This window comes from Numida meleagris, chromosome 1 (assembly GCF_002078875.1).
Source record: "Numida meleagris isolate 19003 breed g44 Domestic line chromosome 1, NumMel1.0, whole genome shotgun sequence".
NCBI classification, from domain to species: domain Eukaryota; kingdom Metazoa; phylum Chordata; class Aves; order Galliformes; family Numididae; genus Numida; species Numida meleagris.
This window is the reverse complement of record NC_034409.1, coordinates 3,449,728-3,463,625: the sequence shown is the minus strand read 5'-3', so window position 1 is coordinate 3,463,625 and position 13,898 is coordinate 3,449,728. Positions and strand designations below refer to the sequence as shown.

The 13,898-nt window shown below is 44.1% G+C and overlaps 1 long non-coding RNA gene across 1 annotated transcript in view; it reads right to left on the bottom strand.

Moving 5' to 3' along the window:
• The window catches only part of LOC110392239, a 144,012-nt gene that overhangs the window by 41,534 nt on the left and 88,580 nt on the right, over positions 1-13,898 (bottom strand). Inside the window, exons 6-8 of the long non-coding RNA XR_002434273.1 lie at positions 11,968-12,170; positions 11,445-11,657; positions 10,705-11,007 (exon numbers count right to left, since the gene is read on the bottom strand). This is a non-coding gene — a long non-coding RNA (uncharacterized LOC110392239). The remainder of the gene's footprint in view (positions 1-10,704; positions 11,008-11,444; positions 11,658-11,967; positions 12,171-13,898) is intronic.

The following is a 13,898-nucleotide window of genomic DNA, read 5'->3' as shown; positions in this document are numbered from 1 at the left end:
GTAAGTGTTCATCTCTGTCCAGAAGAGACGAATTATTCGGAAGTAATGAGCACAAGGGGGGTGAATTTGTGGACAGGGCCCTTTATTTGAAGTGCTGTGTTTATGCCACTAGATGGCACGTTTGAAGCTCCTGGCATCTGTAAAATTACATTAGACTTCGCTCTGCATCACCATGTTTATCCTGCTGTCCTCGCCCTGGATGGAAAAGTACAGGTGAAATGATACTGCAGCAGTTGAAGCAGCAAGATATGCTGGCAACCACACGTAAAAAGGTGCACTTGAGAGGGCAGTGCACACCAGCAAGCTGAGAGCAGGACTGCAGGAGCCCTGAGCTCCAACACTGCGACCTCTGATCCCTGGTACAAACTTAGGAAACCACTTCATGTCTTGGGAGAATGCACTTGTGCGTTTGGAAAGGGAAGATGGGGAAGGAGGGTCAGAGTTCAACCTTCTAAGGCACGATGCCTTGTTTCACTGCTGTTCTCCTGCCCTGCAGGGCTCACACCATGAGCTGGGATGCAGCGTGCAGAGCTGCAATTAGAGGGAATCAACATACATGACAGGCTGGTTATCGCAAGGATGTATTTACTATGGCACCTGCATGCTTCACGAGTTCCAAAATAACAGGTAGTTATCCTGCCTGAAAATCCAAGCAGCTAATACTAATGAAATCCAAGTATTCTTACTATGCTCAGGAAGACGGAGCAGACTGGAAGATCCCCGAGCGCTCAAAAACAAGACACAAACCAGATCACCACCTCTCCAACACACCACCGAAAGCATAAACCGATGGGACAGAGAACTTTCAGAGCACAATCAAAAGGAGGAGATTTACCCAAGCCACAGCATCGCATTTTTTCATTGCAGCTTCTCCAGAAGACCAAGCACTTTGCATCCCATGGCGGTGGACCCAAGCGCTCCATGTCAGATAAGCAAACACGCAGCAGCCCACGACCCGTTGAGTCAGCTTCATGGGCAAGTCATCTCCTGTGCTGGATATGCTTTGGTGTGTGCCTAGCTGTGCCCTGGTACCAGCCTTTGGCAGTATCAGTTCCTTTAGGCTTCTTGCTTGTTCTTGCTGCCAGTTCCTTAATTTCACTCAGCCCACTTTAGAAGTGCATGAGCACAAGCATGTATCTGCCACAACCAACATTCCCTCAAAAAGAACAAGTCAGTTCAGCACCATTGTAACGATCGTGGGCACTCGGAGACGGTACTTGTCACGACATTGCACCCCACATGCCCCATGCAATTTCAATAAAAAGAGGATTAAAAATTCACTATTATCGCTTCAACACTTGACTCAGTCCTTGGATCTGGCACTAACGTCAAGGGGAAAAAAAAAAAAAACAACAAAAAAAACAAATGTCAATTTAAATTTGAGCAGGAAAGAAAATTTGCTGATAAACCCTAAGGGCAACGGCAAAGAATACTTCTTGTCCAGATGGAAGAAGCAGCAACGCCTCGCCCCTTCCAACAAAGAACAGCTCACCCTTCGTGCTGTGGCAAAAAAATCCACTTTGTTTTCCCCCCTCTGTGTAGGACTTAGCTCTGGAAGGATGCCCCAGACTGCATGGATGATGAGCACAGAACTGCCCTCACTACCATCAGCATTAGTGAAGAGCCACCACGTGCCCAGGAGGCATCACAGGACAGCTGATGGAGCACCAGCCATCCCCTCCTTCCCTCTAGGAAATCTGCTCTTCCCTCATCCATCAGCTTGGTACTATCTGTGTATTTACATATTCACATTTACATACTGTCACCCTAGGCAAATTTTCCCCCAAAAGCACAAGGGTACTTCACTTCTGCTTTCGTGCCGGCAGACTCTGCCAACAGGGCTATGTGCAGCAGTAATATCCTGCAGAAACAGCCCAGCGAGGCCCCTGTTAGACATCCAAGCAACCCAAGAAAACTAATGTCAAACATCCCAATGCAACAGCACTGTGTTCAATCTCACCATTCCCACTGGGCCTGCATTCTGGGGACAGCTCCCATTCCCATGAGGACACGTTAATGCTTGGAAGCCAGCAGTTTTGGGAGACTGCAGCAATTTGAGCTCCGTTTTTGAAGCCACTGAAAGCAATGGCTGTCCCAGAACGCAGGTTTCCACTGAGCGACAACGAACCTCTTCCCAGTATGCACCCACCGTGTTTTGACGGCTTTTAAATGAGAACTGCAAGTGCTTTGACGGGTGGGCTCACTTCTCAGCATAATTACCAACCCCACGGCAAAACCTGGCAGTGGATAAAATGGCAGGTATTTATAAATTAAAATTACAACCCTTGAAAATCTGTTGCACATTTTGTCTAAGCCAATGAGACAACCCAATGCACCGTGTTTCAAGAGGAAGAGAGAAGTAGGCTTGAAAACTGGGATTAATCTCAGAGTTAGCCACAAGGACCGCCCTTATGGTCAGCAAAAAGAAACACTCATTTCTAGAACACAATTCCTCTGCCCTACTCCACTCAGCTACCTTGGGATGCTTTCCCTTATCAAAGGGAAGCTGGGAACTTCACAGCCCTGTCAGAGGAGTAACGAAGGAATCCATCTGTTTTAAGCTACTGTAAAAGGTATCTTGGAAAATGAGAGCTTTTTGATAATGACTTAGCGTGCAGATTTTTCTCCATCTCCTCCTAAGTGGAAAAATACAAGACTGTGGTCTCTTCCAGTTTTCATTTAACAACTCTCCTACCCAAATTTGCAAATGAAGTTCTGCAGCAGTGGCCTTGAGTATGAGAACTGATGAAGAATTCAAGGCTAATGTGCAAAGGAAGCAATTGATCTGTTTTCACTCTTAATAGAATTAATTGGAAAGCAAACACGGTCAGATAAAGAGCAGAACGTAGATTTCATGATGCAATATCCTTCTACTTTAATAAAAGGATGTTTGCTTATAAGGAAGGAAGAATAATCTCATGGTTAAGGGCATGATGTTCAAAGTGCACTACCAGCTCTAGACTACATTTCCTACTTACCTCAGTGCCACCCAGATCATGTGTGCTACCACAGACTTCAATTTCTGGAGAGGAGGTGGTCGTGGAAAGAGGTATTCTTGGGAGAAAGACGAAACGGGCACTGCTGAAGAGGTTTCTCTCCAGCACAGCACCAAGGGCTGAGTTCTTTCTGTACAGAAAGGCTGACTGCCGGGAGGAAGGACCCCAAGGACATTAAGGAGGATGTGGCTATTACAGCACAGAGCTTAGGCTCATGACATTGCCCTTGTCCCTGCAGTGCTGCTTCACTTGAAATAACTTCTCTGCAAGCTCCCCCGCCATGCAGCCTTGCTCTCAGCATACAAAGGGTTAGCAACAAGAGCTTCCTTGACTTCACTGTGAAGCCTACCTCCTCCCCAGCAGACAACCACATGCACACAAATAGCCTTCTGAAGAAACCAGGAGGGATCATTTCTGCGGAATTAATGTGAAAACTTAACATGTGAGTGTCAAAAGTGCATCCTGAGGGCAGTGTTTGTGCTGTGGTATGGGCTATACCCAGCTGAAATCTGCCTGCACCTCTGCTGAGAGCACTTCACACCTCCTGATCCCTTGCTGTTTATAAAGGCACCTGGATCCTCACCTTGCAGAGGCAGCCCTGTACAACAGCATTGTTCCCCTGCTAATACTGACCTTAGAGGCATCACAAAGAACTTTCAACAGAGTAGAGGGTTTTTAATTTCAGAGCTGATTCTGCATCAGCGGTGGAGACTTTGAAAATATAAAAGTGATTCACATCACTTCTGGTTCTCTTTAATTATATATCTGCCATCTACATAAACAGACTAACACCACTCCCACCCATGCTTGTAACCGTATTATGGTACGCACAGTTTCTTCTACTAAATCGGCTGTGTAGGATTGGCTGCTGGGAAAAGTCAACATCCTTGGTCAAACAGCATCTAACAATTAATACACTTCATTTAGCTGCCACCAGTGATGTCACCAAGAGCAAAGTACAACAACAGAAGTGACAGCCAGGCAGGACGGAACTTTTCTGAAGTACTGCTTGAGCAACAGCCACACAAACCCCTCATTGTTGATCTGCCTGGGGAAGCGAATGACAAGCAAACAGCTACCTACGTGTTGCTCAACACATACTAGGAGATGCTCAGGCAAATTTATCTCTGGAAAAGAACATCTCCAGCAGACTGCATGCTCAATCATGTAAATCTGGGTGAAGAGAATCCCATTAAAAAAGCAAAATTAAATGTTAAGTGTATCAGATGAAAGATATTGTTTGTAAAGCCTGCGCCAGAACAAAAATTCAAGCTACTTCGAAGACATTCAGGTCATTCAGACAATAATTTTAAAATGGCAAGGAAAGACAGTCTGATGATCCATGTATGGAAAGTGGAGCCAGAAGCTCTGAATCACTAATAACAACACTTAGCAGTTAATCACTGTAGATCCCCACTGCTCCACAAAATGGATATGAATCGCTGGCACAAGACCGTGGCTCCTCTGCAGTAGGTTGGCATCACGAGGCTTCACGAGAAGGCCTGGAGAGAACAAGGGTGCTTTCCAAACGCCAGTCGGTAATTACAGCTCCTGTCCCTGTTTATCTACCTACCTGCAGTTCTCACTTAACATTTCCCATGCTGCAGTCCTGTCTTCTCTCCTTCTGCACGAAGGCAGGAAGAAATGAAGTTCTCACTTAGGTCATCCGTGGCAAATATCCTTTTCAGAGGGTCAGAGCTGCTTCAAAGCAGCCAAACCTGACTTTCAGCATCCTCATGTGCTTTGGTAGACTCATCAGCACCCACTGTATCTGACAGCACTTTCGTGCTTTTACTTAAGAGCAACACAGTGTTCAGCTAAACCCATCTTTGCGGACCCCATCGCTCCGTGCTTTGCTGTTTTTCTCAGTCACACTTACAGCCTTCAGTCCTTACACTTCCTTTGCAAAAGAAAAAGAGACTAACACACCCAGAAAATAAGCAGTATGCTGAAATAATAAAACCAATGTCAAGGGTAACATCAGGCTGCACATCTCTAGAGCAGTGGCTTTCTATCCACTAGACCTGCTACACCCCGTCTGAGACTGCTTCCTATAAAACGTGCCCCAACTCCCCTCTGCACAACAGCAACAGCTGTTCCACAGGGAAGAAGTGAAAACCTGCAGGGCTATCTGCCTTATATTGAGAATGCCTTGCTAATAGTAACGCGTTGCTATCACTCACTATTTCTGCAGCTACCTATTGCACCTGGATGCTTAGAAACATGACCATCTCCAACCAAAGGGCAGGTACCTACTTCCACGCTCCTCCAACAATTTCCCCTTCAGCCAGCCCCTTTCTTTCTGTACAGATGTGCCACATAGCAAGCGTCAGCTGTTGCAGTCAAGCAGCATGAGGATCAGAAATACTGCATGATGGAAGCCTCAGTAAATGCAAACTCTGTGTACTGGAGGTGACACCGCAGGACAGGACTCATTCCCCTGAACAAGAAATCTAGAAGCATGCTGAAAAGAAAACCAACAAAATTGAAAGAAAAAAAACACTGCCATAACTCTACCAGGGTACTGCTGCTGGCTGTGAAAGTCTTCTCTAAAGAAGGTTTAAGTCTCTCCTGCATTGCTCATCCCTCAGTCAGTTTTGCTCTCCACTAGAAGTCCAAGAGAAACCAACACAGAGTGTATTTTAACAAAATCCATTTTTACCAGCTACCACCGCAGTCAGTGTGAGATTAAAACCTTACACCCTTAACTTCTATTTCACCCCATAACTAAGTCGTAATAATCCAGAGTTTCAGACACCCTTTCTTTCCACTGCAATGATGGGTCAACATATGGAGAAGAGAAACCCTTTCACACATTGAGCCTGAATTGAAAGGAACAAGAATTTCAATAAAATTGAAAAATGGCTGACATTACAAAGGAAAACATGGGCTAAATCCTGCAGGAAAAAAAATACTTTTGTCAATCCAGTCTATGGATTAGAGGTACTGATTTTTATATAAAACTTGTTTTTTCCTCTCCTCTCTGTTTTCTGTAATACAGAAGCTGCCTTGTAAATCTTTGTGTTGGAGATATTTCTCCCAGTAACGTAAACATCAAATAACGAAACTACAATAACTTCAAAGGAAGAGGCTGTTCATGGTAAAGCTGAAGAACATTTGCTGACCCCAGACAGATTTTTACAAACTTGCTCAAGCAAAATCTATTTTAAAACCTTATTCTCCAGGTGCGCCTTCAAAGGGAAGCGAAGCTGCCTCTCCTTGACATTGAGCTGCAGAGAAAACCGTTTCCTGGTCAAGGTCAGGTTCTGTGCCAAGATGCTGTTTGGCCAAGTGGCAGTGCCAAGCAGTGCTGAGAACCACAACTTGCAGCAAGGACTGATTTTAACTATCCAACTTCCCGCTTTTCAGAGGGATTATCTGCATTCTTCTTCATCCAAATCTCCTGGATACTTCCACAGTGTGTCACGGATTTATTTCCTTCAGTAAACGCACCCATGTTCCTCCAAAGGCCTCAGCTGATAACAAGGAACTCTTCTCTCCTGCTGAACTTCATTAGCTACATGAGAAATACACTCCCACTTCTCTCTCAAGTTCATGATTTGTGTCACGTTATTTCCCTTTCAAGTATCAAGTACATTGAGCAAACACGTTACAGAACAAACCGGGCTGGAAGGGACCTTGCAAGACCACCTTCCATGGGACAAGGGAGCCCAGATGAGACTCGGTCATATCTGGGAGCGTTCAGACTCCCTGAAGTCCATCCATTATGCCTAAACAGAGATTCAGGAAATCAGACTTTAAAGCAGTGCGTGAAAATCGGATAATTACGTTATTCTTCTTTCAGTTCTTAAAGGAATTTCAAAAATAAACTTCCCTACAAACTAACACCCCAGTGGACCACGTTTTGATGTCACGTGAACTACTGACATACCTAAAATGCTTTGCTAGATAAAGTTCTATCTAGAGCGATCTCTAGTGCTTCCAGCAAGACCAGACCAGTACAACGGAATCCAGTACAGAACACATTTCTGTTGGAAGGGCAACCTGGTGTGTTCTCCTGCTGCCTCTCCTTTGGCTTCATGAATCCTGCCCTCAGGGAGGGTCTAAGCCTGGGGTAAGGATGAAGATGGGACCACACCTCTCAGTACCACCATGGGCTTAGGCCTTGTTAATGGGACTGCAAAGGAAGACACAGCCTAAGCAACTGGACAAGAAAAGAAAAGTTACGAAGAGAATGGGGTAACACAGATGGGAAAGATGAGCCACGGTCTGTCCTGAAGAGGGCAGTGACAGAAAGCAAGCCTGTCCTACATCCACCAGCCACAGGAAAGCATGCAGCCTTGCCTAGGTACTTTTCTTTGTTATTTCAAACGGAAAAAAATAGCAATTAAAAAAATACGTGGAAGTATAAAATTTTCCAGCCAGGTTCATTAATCATACCCACACATGTTGAAAGCAAATAGTCAGAACACATGTCATGCTTCAAGGGGTCATTCAAACCACAGCGGTCTTACAACACCAGGCTCCTTGAGCTTCAGTGAGCTGACTCTTGAGCTGTGACAAGTCTCAGAGATGCAGCGTGGTAGTGAAGTAACTTACAACTTAGTCTAAGGCACGTTTGGCAAGTGGTGAAAATCCATACAGGGATGACTGGTTGAAGTACAAGTTCACTGTTGGTGTCTGCTCTTCCCCTTTATCCCCTCTGCCTCTATCACATTTGCTTCTGGAAAGTAGTTATTACTTTTAATGACAAGCCTGACTGAAAACTTTTCATTGCCTTAATTGATCAGTTGATCAGCCAGAGTTTTTTTCCAATAAATAATCATAACGACTTCGAAAAATTTGTTTACAGAAACAGACCAGCGACAGTTGATTCTACTCAGAGCAGGAGGTTGGACTTCAGACCTCCTAAGGTCCCTTCCAACCTAAATCCTACAATCCCAAAGTGAAAACATCACATTTTATAAAATCCATGCAGGTTTGTTCATGTTTTTGAGACTCACAAAAAAGAAAATATAAAATAAACATCTCTGCTGCCAGAAAGTAAACATTTGGGTGGCAGCAAAAAAGGACCTAGCAACTTTCATTTACAGCAGTAATGCTTCAAACTTGTCTATACTTCTCTGAAGTTATTTTCATCTTGGGATCTGGAAATTCCCTGTGCCCCACTCATTCCATTTCACAATACCATTTATACTTGCTTGTAGATGCACAAATTCACTTGGCACAGTCAATGATATCTTTTATTTCCTCTTGACTTCCCCCTTGAAAAGGAGTAAAGATACGGAGCAATCAGACGAGTCCTACCAAGGAAAGACCACCCAAAAAAGGCAGCGTCGTCTTTATTTACTATCCACATTTGAGTGTTTAAGTATGGGGGAAAATCTGACTAGGCTTCTTCCCAGCCACACCGCTCTCAGTCATTATACTCCTCAGAGTCACAGTGCAGACTTCGGTTAGCCCAAATTCTGTTTTCACCCAACATCAATTCAGACTCTTCAGCCCACACAGTTATACATGCAGTGCAGTAATTTTTAGCAAGTTAACTCAATGAATCTGCTGCATGTCTTACAAAGCTGCCAATGCTTTGAAAACTAGACCTCTTTTACACTTAGTCCACATGAAAGGAGAGAGATCTAAGCTCTTTGGTTACATTTTTCCTCCTGAGCCCAGCAGCTTCAATCCCAGCAGGTTGGCCATCTCATTCAGGACTCTTTACCGATCCTCTGATCGGTACGTGTCAAATGTTGTCCACAGCAGGTAATGGTAACGTGGTCTCAGCATGCACATATTCAAGAAGGAAGATTCAGGACCCCCAAGTTGCGTGCAGCAAAGAAAAGATGATCAAGTAGGACTGCACTCTGCTCATGGCAACAGAGGTAAAGCACACTGCAAGAAAAGGACAAGATTCCACTCCAGAAGGATTAACAGCAAAATGCATTTTGTACAATTTCCTTCCATTGCAGTTAGTGTAATTCAGACTATTCAGCAGCCATGAGAGAAGACTTGGGATGCATTCTGGAGCAGGAACTTCCACCTGGCTTCAGGCAAGAACTTGAGATCAGACAGAACATACCAATTCAGCCCAATCATAGAACTCAGGACAGCACATGCAACTGAAAGGTTGTTACTTACTGCCTGCACTAAAGACTTACTGAGTGCTCTTTTCATTGTAAGAGGATTAGCAGCATGTAAACAATTTATGTAAGGTGTATGACAATGTGTCAGTCATGCACCATTTTGCATTTCCAGAGGATTTGATTATAAAATTTTTTCTTAGTTTTCCATGAGTCACCCTCTGAAAAACAGGTTTTGATTTACCTAACAGCAAGAACTCTTGGTAGGAAGGAGTTTTACTAAGCGTGGTCATCCCAGCCTATCATCACACTACTGCTGGATGCAACTTCCATACAGAAAAATGAAATTTTCTGCAGTGAACACCAACTACTTTTTCATTCTCATCTACCTTCAGTAAAGGAACACAGCGACTTGGCTTCTGGTTACAATTATATTTAAGGCTTGTCTAATAGAACAATCTGGTGGTGTTTGGATCACAAGCGATACTGAAAACAGAGCTTCGAGCTATCTCAGAAGAAAAGCCAGCCAAACTTCTGGACCATGAAGCAGAAGTAAGGAACTCCAGTATAATTCAACACAGTCAACTCTCAAATATGCCAGATAACAGGAAGCTGGGGTAACCTAGTTAATGAAAAACTATCAATAACAATACTATTCTTTGCAAAAGCCAACTCCTGGCATCTCTAGGTGGTTTTATTAGCTTGGCCACAGCACCGTGGAACGCGCAGATCCAGCCTGGATCCTGGAGCAACGCGGTCATGTTCCTCTAACAGCATGTGAGCCTTGAGGGTCTGTGTGGAGCAGCTGACGTGTCTTTGCTCTACATGGCTTCCAACATCAGGGCTTATTCCAGAGTGACTATCAGTGCTCTGGTATTTGGCCCCAGCACAGTCATGACCCGAACGCTGTGCTCACAGACATCACCAGCCTCCTTCAGCTCCAACAGCACTAAGTCCTGGCGCACCAGGACAAGGATATTCTTGCAGTACCACCTCCAGATCGTGAAACGGTGACTGAGGCTAAAAGTATCTCAGGAAGAAATAATTCTTCCAGCAAGCTTGAGAAAGTGTGGGGAAAGAAGCGGAGGGAAAGTAAAAGCAGATGCTGAGCAGAGCTACAGCCGGTGCAGAAGGAAGAAGCTGCTTTCTTCTCCTCACTCAACCAGCACACCTCAAGGACCACAGGTCCCAGCACACAGTATGTAACTGCATGTATGTCAAACAGTGGCAACCCTAAAGCAGCCAGTGCCCATCCTCCTACAGGCACAACGCAGGTAGGATTCCCACCCACTTCAAGTTTTTCCCATGAGAAGCTCTGTTCCAAACATCCAGCAGCTCGCACAGAGCTGCTCAGGGGGAACAAAGCAAGGCAAAACTAAGGCTGCTGACAAAGGTGGAATACACAACAATATACCCATGCTAAAAGAAGACCGACACGGGCGGGAAGTCAGTAAACAAAACAAAAATAAAATGCAGATGGTATGCAGCTAAAGCAAACTGCACGGTTCAGCGCATACCTAGCAGGCCAAGAAGGAAGGGAAATTCCTTCCCAGGGTTTACGTGAACAAAGAGTTTCCCTGAAAACTCCAGGAGGCCGTTCCCAGCTCCTCCGCTGGCAGCACCACTAGGAAAAGCAAACGCTGGAAAGGTTGTTTCAGTTCATTACTGACCTCAGTAAAAACCGTAGCACCGGTGAACTCCAGCGTAGATCAACGTGACCTCTTGCTTCAGCGGTATTGTTGTTACAACGCGTACAGCACGCAGTGCTGCTTTTTTTACAAGAAAATACAGCTGTCTGCGTGCCACTGTACGTTCCAGCGGTCACACAGCTCTGATCAAACCGAGCTCAGCGTGCTGCAGGCTCAATTCCACGCACTGAGGACCAGCCAAACTCTCCTCACTTTTAACATAAAGAACGGAGATGACACGATGTGCAATGGGAGGTAAAGGGGGGAACTCCTGAAAGCAGCAACCTATGTGTTATAGACGAGAAGAAAAAAAAAAATAAAACTCAGCATATGCTTCAGCCAACACTACAAATTAGATACGAATAAAAATAGACGTTTTGGGGTGTGTCTGTCACCCAATTTGCTAGAAGGCTTTTGGCAGCTGGGCGTGCAAACACAAATCAAAGTGCCTCCGAAATATTCCAATAAAAATATGCCCCAAAAATCCATCAGGAAACTCTTAAAATCTTCTAAAAGCGACGGCATTAAGCACCATAACATCTAATGGATATTTGCAAAAAACCTGTGGCTCTTCTGCTCTATTGTTTCTATTGCATTAAAATGTCAGTAATGGTTAAAATGTGAAAAATAGGGAAGTCTCACCAATTCAAACCAAACCACAAACCACTTTGTAAGATCATGGAATTCTACAAGCTAACAGACAAATGAACAAACATGCTCACCAATAAAACTGCACATGAAGAAACATGTCAGCTTCTATTTATTCCCATTCACTGTGTTTTACAGTTTAGGAAAAAAGGCCGGAGCAGTAGTTCTATTAAAGTTGGAGGAAAATTTTGGGAGTTTCATTGAAGAACTCAAACTAGTTTTTTTTTTTTTTTCAAAGTGGCTTTGATTCAAATGGAATGGAGAAATTTATCAAAGCATTTCAGAACCTGAAAATACAGAAGAATGTAACGAACATGAAGTCATAGCATAGATAACGCTCTCCAAACACCAATTCCTACATTCAGCCTTTTGGTAATGCTTTATGTGGTTAAAGAGAGTTGAGAGAAAGGACAAAAAAAGAGGTGAGTTCTTCATTTGCATGTACATGCAACTCCTTATTGCAGAATTTCAGTTCAGTTTTAAGAGCTGGTCGAAAGCACTGGCACAAATTTTCACAGAAATTTCCGTCTCGTGTTCTCATATGGGTTTAGAATTGCTAAGGAATTCTGGACCCTGTGAATAATTCCAAACACTAACCTATTTTTACTGACAGCAGAACTGAGGCACGCAAATATGCACCAGACATGACCTAGCAAGCCAGGGAGAAAGACTGGAGCAGGAATCTCCGTCTGCTCTACTCATGTCCACTTTTCTGCCACGCGTGAAGGTCAAGCTCACCTCTCCTCACTTGGAAATTGATGGCCAATATGTATTTCAAAACTAATTCACCAACTTATCACCTACAAAACAAGCAAAATAGGGTAAAGAGAAGTAACATGACTGTGCAAACCCATAGTACAATGAATCACTCCTCAGTCAGCTTCTGACATGCAGAAAACACATGTTAACGCATTTACAACTTTTGACCAAAGAAGCTGAAACCTAAAAAGCTATTTGTTAATTCCAGAGAAATACTCATTAAAAGAGATTATACATACATAAGCAGTTCATTACTGAGCAGAAATTTGATGATGACAAATTCATTTGATCTACTTTTCATCTTGGCTTGTGCACGGAACGCGTCCAAGTCCTGCAGACACTGGACAGCTGGCTGCTCAATCCGTCAGATTTGGTTGTTAGTGTAACAGCAGAATACAAGAAAACAGGGCAACGTATGACCACACAGTTTTAATTAAACTGACCTTACTTCACTACAAATAATAACTATCTTACCCTAAACTCTTCCAGTTCTTCAACCAGCATTGTTTTAGGCTCCAACCTGCCTGCAGCTCCATGGAAGCAACTGAGGCTATGGAAGACAGCTTAGCCTTTAATTCTAATTCTTCATGCACTGCTTACCAAACCTTTACTGTCACTCGGAAGAATTCCTAGCTGCAGCAATTCAATTCTCACAGACTATTTTCATACAACACAGGTAATAAATGAATTAGGTTTCATTCACTGAGTGTGAGTAAAGCAGAGAGGAGTAGGTATGACTAATCTTCATTTTCCAGATGGGAAACCACTGCGCAGAAGAATGCAATGCTATGCCCAAGATCACAAGCAGAGAACTGCAATTTCACCTTACAGGTTCTGATATAAATTCCCCTGTTCAACGCAGCTGACTGCTGCTTTTGAAAGTACTGACGAGTGACCAACACAGCTCTCACTCGGCACTTAAGAAAAATCTGCATTTTCAGAAGCAAGCTGACCTACGTTTCTGCCATAAAAACTAACAGAAATATTAGAAGCCATACTTACAGGTATTACTAAGCTTCTAACAGCATTTTTTAAGCCAGGACGTACAACCAGAGGGCCTCTCTTTCCCAGGGTCCCTTGGAAGTGGTACCGTAAGGGCCACGGCTTCCCCCTGCAGATACGTGGTGCGCTCAGATGCGCTGCAGCAACACCCAGCCAGCAGCACCAAGGATGGCTGTGGGGCTGGCAGCCTGCAGATGCTGGGGTAAACACCTTGCGTGAAACGACTGAAAAATGGAGAACTACACCAAGCAGAGGCTTTCTGGAGCAGTTCCAGAAATGACTATCTGAAGTAACCTTAGCAAAATCTAAAGGATTTCCGTTTGTCCTTCCTTCCTCCCCTCATGCAAAAAACCTTGCAAAGGTGTTAAGGAGCATCAAGTTACTCTGCAGCGTTTAGGAGACATTCTTCATGCTCCCACTTCAGATGCCAGCCAAGGAAAACTGACACAGCACGCAGCTCAGAGCCCTAACAACCTGCACTTGCAGCGAGGGACCAGGAACACGCTCCGTGTGTCACAAGAGCGATCCTCTCAGGATTAAATGCTGCCAGTCCTGCATTTTCAGTTTGCAGTGGATTAACAATAAAAGTATCGGGAAGTCCTACACTTCCGAAATAGCTTACTAAAAATATCTCGTTACTTCAGAGAAAAAGGCAACAAGAACTTGCTCATCAGTTTACAGGAACGTACAATCCCAGCACAAAAAGTGCTGGCAATACCAGCAGCACAGAGAGATGTTCATTTAGGTACACGTCGATGATTAAAACA